This window comes from Passer montanus, unplaced genomic scaffold (assembly GCF_014805655.1).
Source record: "Passer montanus isolate IOZ18808 unplaced genomic scaffold, ASM1480565v1 scaffold14, whole genome shotgun sequence".
Lineage (NCBI taxonomy): Eukaryota > Metazoa > Chordata > Aves > Passeriformes > Passeridae > Passer > Passer montanus.
In genome coordinates, this window is record NW_024360941.1 from 8,420,946 (window position 1) to 8,427,213 (window position 6,268).

The 6,268-nt window shown below is 38.8% G+C and overlaps 1 long non-coding RNA gene across 1 annotated transcript; it reads right to left on the bottom strand.

Annotated features, from left to right (window-relative positions):
• Positions 1 to 2,890: 2,890 nt before the first annotated feature.
• On the bottom strand, positions 2,891 to 5,207 carry LOC120498027. Its single transcript, XR_005626618.1, has 2 exons — positions 4,958 to 5,207; positions 2,891 to 3,091 (listed from the first exon to the last, which is right to left on the bottom strand). It is a non-coding gene; the product is annotated as an uncharacterized LOC120498027 (long non-coding RNA).
• Positions 5,208 to 6,268: the final 1,061 nt, after the last annotated feature.

The following is a 6,268-nucleotide window of genomic DNA, read 5'->3' on the forward strand; positions in this document are numbered from 1 at the left end:
ATCTCTACAAGATCTCTGTAAACCCCTAAATTCAGACGAAAGGTGTGATTTCTCTCTTACAACATTTGCAATTTTCTCTGTGGGAAAGTACTTGCAGATTTGAGATAAGACTGAAGGCCTCTTATTTCTTATAATAACCTGATCTGTTTCATATTTTAATTTTAATTTCTAGTTGTTTTTTTGTGTAGTAGGAAAGTTATAAAGACAGGCACTGAATCTGCAGATGCAGGAGCAAGAATTAATGTCTTGGAAGTGGAAGACATGAGGACTGAGAGTGAAAACTGAGAAAAACTACTGTTATTCTTCTTGCTGGCCTAGTTGTGTTTAACCAGAGGGGAAAAGAATTGATATAAGAAACAGTCAGGAACTAGCTCCAGCTGCTGTCTGTCTTTCCCATGAATATTCAAAACTCCTGAGCTTTTTGTGAAAGTCTCCCTCACTTTTTTGTTTTGTCCAGCCTGAATTTTTTTTCCCAGCAGATGTTAAAACCAACCATTTACTTGCAAGAAGTTTTGCTTTGATGATTCATTATAGTCTGAAAAAAAAGTTCCAAATCAGCTGTTAGATAAGAAAATAGTAAAGCAGTGTTTGGAGAATATAACTGACAGAATAATAACCTGGCTGATTACAAGGTTAGGTGCTGGTGTTTCACTTAATAAGCTAAATATTCACAATCTCTTTTTGACTTAGGTGTCCAACCTATAGATGTATCTTTTCTTTCTCAATGAACTTTTCATCCCTTTACTGACATTAGTTCTTCTTTTTATTCAATTAGCCCAGAAAGAAAGCTTCTGGCAGGGCAAGTCAGCTGTTGTCTGCTGAAAAGAGACATACAAATCTTGTCACATAGCTTTTATTTCTATGGTCAGGAACCCTCAGGCCTGTTATTAAGGCAACTTAGGCTTGTGTGGAACTTTGCTGTCTCCTGCACACTCTGAAATAAGATTACATGATGGAGAAGATCAATTTACTGAGAACATTTAAGCTCAGAATATTAAGCTTTTTGTGCAATCACATCTCCTCTCTAGCTGTGTGGCAGAAAAGCTAGCCACAAGATCCTTGACAAATTAGATATTACCACATCTAACTGTGTATATTTAAGCTTATCAAACTGAATCGTTGCATTGTGACTGTGCTCTTACACAGACAAGGACTCCATTTAATAAATGCAGTGCCATTTAATAGTAATTAATCACCCAACTAAAATGTCACATTAAGGTCAAAGAGACCAGGAGACAAAAAAGAAGAGAACATTAAATTCAGCTGACAAACATAGGAAAAGAGAATATAGAGCCAAAGAAAGTTCTGGGGCATTGGAACTGGTAAAACATTTAATCCAAACTTTTTTACTTTCCGTTCAGTTCAGAAGTAATCACATTCACTTGGTTCAAAGCAAGGTCATTTTTGTAACGTTTAAATGAAATTTCCTCATTGCGTGTACAGTGACAGCCCATTGCAAGCTTGGAATTGTTGGTGCATTTTACAGATGTTGTATTCTCGGCATTTGCTGTTTCCTCCCTCCCTGTTTCTCTCCTTTTTTTCTTTGCTATTATGACATTCTTCATTTGTATGGAATTTTCCTTAATATGTCCTGAATGTGAGCGCTCTAGAAAGTCTTGAGTTTTTGGAGTTTACAATGCAGAATTTGATTTCACATTACTACTGTGTAATGCTTTAGCTTTTGTTGTGGCTTAATCATTCAATGGCAACAAAACCAAAAAGAACTCATCAGTTAAATAAGAGGATTATTTGTGTTCCATGTTTCTATAAACAGAAACTGTACATAGGAAGCTGTTTCAGAGGAAGCGTATTTGCCATCTGTGGAAGCAAATATATATGGAATTCATCATTCTAAAAGTAGGATATTGGAGAAAAGGAGAAACACCATTGTTAATTCCACTTCTTCACAATTGTGTTAATCAATTTCAATGTAAGTGTATGAACAGGTTTATACATGTGGCCATATGTATATATGCTTGCATTATTTCTCAGTGTCCTTTTTCTTTTCCTTTCTTTTATAGAATTTAGAAGCAAGCAATCGCTATCCACTTTTAAAACACATATTTTGAGAGGCTAAATATACTGGTTTCTGTTCACAAAGAAATGAACTTGTAAAATACAGTCAAGGATGAAAATATGTTATTGTCAGAGGACGTTACAAAATTCAGACAAATGGCTTCTAAATAGACTTGTTTTTCAAAGCATCTATCATTCCTCCTTCCTGTTCCACAGTTCTCAGTTTTATGTCCAAGGATTTTTGTATTAGCATTGTGAAAAAGAGTAATTCTTCAAAAATTACTCTACACTTGGCAAGATCTGTCTTTATAACTTCTGCGTCAGTCCAAAGAATTTTGGCCTTTCCAAAGGTTAAATATTATCTTTCAAAATTGTGTAATTCTGTCTTTGTCAGGAAATGTCTCCATTTTCTGTAATAACCTTTTCTTTCCTTACCTTTAATGTCAAAAAGTTCACATATGAATGCTCAAACCCATGATGTTGAAATATTTGTCACTAATTTCTCATACTTAGATGCACGGTAAATATTAACTTGGTACTGGTCCTGGCTCTGACACATTTGGAGAGACATTTTCCTGCATTAAGTGAAATCATAGTTTGCAGTGCTGGTTATCATACATTGATGCACATTTTATTTTTTAATGAAGGTTTTGATGATGTAAAATTCCAGAGTTCTAATGGTAACATCTGAATTACCTTTGCATGCTTTGTAGATGAAAAATTACTATTCTCTATCAGTTGTCTACATTTGTTCTGGTTTCTGGAAGAAAAAAGTTCACTGTATTTCCACAGAGCTTCTGGGACCATCCTATAGACATGACCTTATTTCTTACACAGCCCTGACAGTCCTTCAAGAAAAGCATGTTTGACAGTATAGGTTGAAATATTATCTCATTTATTTCATAAGCCGGTGGTTTCCAAACTGTGGTCTGCATTCCAACCTAGTGTGCTGTCTTTAGTAGAGTTTGGCTGGTCTGTGGTCTGCAGCAGATCCTGTGGTTAGCAGGGCTTCCATTAGGAAGAAAATTTTCTGGCCAGTAGAACAGCCTCTTCCAAAATGTGTGATCCATAGCTCCTGGAACACAACAGGGTCCTGCATTAGACTATTGATATCATGGGCAGAATTTTTTTTTTCCAAACTTGGTTTGTGCTATGTTTGAACAAACTAACAGTTGGCCACACAGCAACTGGTAGCTGTAGTAGTAGGTGGTTTGGCTTTTTAAGGCTATTTTCAGCAGCTAGAGGAAAGCCAGTCATTTTTGTAAGTGCAATACACAGCTCATAGCAGAGGTAGTTTGGAAACGTTTAACTAAAGCAGAACATTCACCAACATTTCCAACTTTCTGTTCTGGTTCTATTGTTTTCTTTTCTTTCATTGGCATCCCTATAATGGCACTCCACCTCCTTTCATACACTCTGGCTTTGGCCCTTCTCGTTTCTTTTACTTCAAAATTGGTTTCTGCCTTCAGTTCCTTTCTCACCCTCCTTCCTGCCCTCTCTCAACTTTGCAACTCCTAAAACCTTGCTGCATTTCTAAATATGCCTTCTACTTGTCCTGACTGTGCAGGCCACTACTTTTACTCCATTGCCTCTCTGCCTGGAGTGCACTGAGAGTGAAAGGGCTTTGGTCTCCACTCTGTCCTTTCCAGAGACTGCTCTCTTGCTATCTGTTGCTTCAAAAATCTCCTTGTTCAGCTCCTTGTAGCTCTAGATTGAAACATGCTCTTCTGACAGACTTCTTGGGGACAAATTAATTCTTGTATGTTCACTCTGAGCATGTGCAGCTTGAGCTTTTGGGAAGACTTGGCTAAGTATGGGTGCAAGTATGTTGCTGTTGCTTTGGTAACCTTGTCAAAGTACACTGCTAAACAAACAAGACAAAGAAGAGAATATCTTTCTTTATATCCCAGGTATTTGAAACACAATTAGAATATGTTTCTTTGTGAAAAAAGAATCAGGAAGTAAAGCTTTCATTATAAAATGTACATTTTTTTTGCCAGAGGGTGTGGCTCTAATGTATGTAACATTGTTCAGTGTGTACATTTGCATTTTTTTGCACAACAGTATGACTGCAAAACTGTGTCTTCACTTTCCACCTGTGATTTGCTTGTTTTCAGCACGTTATTTTCCATGGAGTTGTTGTCAGAAGATGGGGCTTTCAAAACACAAGGAAATTTGGAGTAGTTTTCTGTCTAAATGAAATGCTGTAGTTTGAATCACTATACCTAAAGGACAGGGGAAAATGGACACTTATAGTAAATTCAATTTTAGTTACAAAAAAACCCACAAGTCTTGTGCTAATGTCTGTCAAATCTACCTGCATTTGACACTTCTGTTAATAGTGACATAAACCCACCATTGCAGTTGCCTCACTTTAAACTTCTAAGAAATTATTTGCTGCAGTAGATCGCAAGAGAGAAATAAATCACTGATATAAATGCTAATTTAATCTTCACCAACTGTTTGCATGAGGCTGATTATGTCAGTGTAGTCCCATAACCAGACAAAACTAGGAGCTCTCCTGCCCAAACTCACGGCCTCTACATGAGCAAGGCCCAGTTTAAATGGGTTTTGTTTTATGAGCTGAACTTAATGCAAATATAACTGTGACACAATGAATTGGGACAAATACTTTTAAAATCCCTACACACAGAGCAGCCTACACATAACACAGGGAAAGAAGTCTGCTGGCTTGCAAGGGAGGATAAATATGCCCTTGATACTCTCCTCTCCTGAGCCTTGGGGGTTACTGATGCCTTTGAAAGGATTGCTCCCACGATGAGGCTCACAGGGAGACAAAGCAAATAGTGCATGATGTATACATATATATGTAAAGGCTGTATGTTCTGGTCACAAAACGGAGGAAGCAGGCTGTGCTGATGAAGTCCCTTTTCCTTCAAAATACTTGCCTGCTTCCTGAGCAATGCCATAAGGAGCTTACCTTGCTGAGGATCCCTCACCCCCTCCAGGGGACAGCATTCCCCAGCCTGTGCCTGCGCTGCGACATGCTGGGTGTCTTTTATTTGTTTTCTTTCCTGGTGATACTGCCCCTCTTGGGGCAGACGCTTTAGTGAGATGGATCGCACTCAGGTAACTGGCAGTTCAAGGAAGTCCTTCCCCGGGTTGTTTACACCAAGGCGTTTTAGAGCAGCCATTTAGCTTCCACCCTGTCCCACCCCGCTGACCAGCTGTAAGTGTAAAGGCCGCCAGTGGGCCTGCAGGTCGCTGATAAACTAAACCCCCATTTGGCAGGCAAGGAAGCCAGAACGATAAGGATGTTGATTTATGTTTTATCTGTCACTACATTTTCAGTAAAGTTGGGCAGCGAGCCTTAACGAAGCCAGGGCTGTTATCACCTCTCCTTAGCCCTTTAAGTGCAGCAGGCTCTTTGGTGTCTCTCGCTGAATGCCGCTTTGTTAATTGCGACGGTAAACAGGACACAGCGCTGACCATCGCCGTGCTTTGCTCAGGCGGCACTTGCCACAAAACCGCTGGATTTAGGAAAGCAGCCTGAGTCCAGGGGGAGTCACACACGAAGGAGGGTTCGTAGAAGTACTCAGCATTTCCTGGACTTGCTTCTATCATTTAAAATGTATTGCATACCTTGAAGTGAATGTAATGGCTGGCTTAATTGGAGATAACTTCACTGAAGTGGCCGTAGTTACCATTTATGTCAGCAGTGAATGTGCCCTTTAACGCTGTGCCCCTCAGGTATGGCTGTTCAACATAGGAAAAACCTGACAACATTCATTACCGGTGAAATAAATGTTGTGAATTATACGTATGATTAGGTACCATTTTCCCCTCATTTTGGATATGTGAGCGTTATTTTTCTGAAAGCATCGTAAGATTTTACACATTATATTTAATGGCAACCACATTTTTAGTTTTGTGAAGCACCACATGCTTTTTGGGGCCAGTAGGAGTGCCCACAGAGAAGAGGATGGAAAGAGCTGGGAAAGAGATGCAAGCAATAAAATATTAAAATATTCTGGCAAAAGCAGAACACGGAAAATCTGAAAAAATCCACCCTAAGCAATTCTTGTTACATCCTATGCAGAATGGTAAAAATACAGATTTCTATTTTCCTTTGTCCCATTTTGATTTCTTTTCCTTTTTTTCTTCTTTCTCTCCCTCTCCCCAAATATTTCATCTTACCTTTCAAGTCTGTCATTATATTTCATTCTAAACAAATCTAGAAAGAGAAAAAGGAGCTGGTTCCTGCTTGAGGTCAGTGGGAACTTTGCCATTC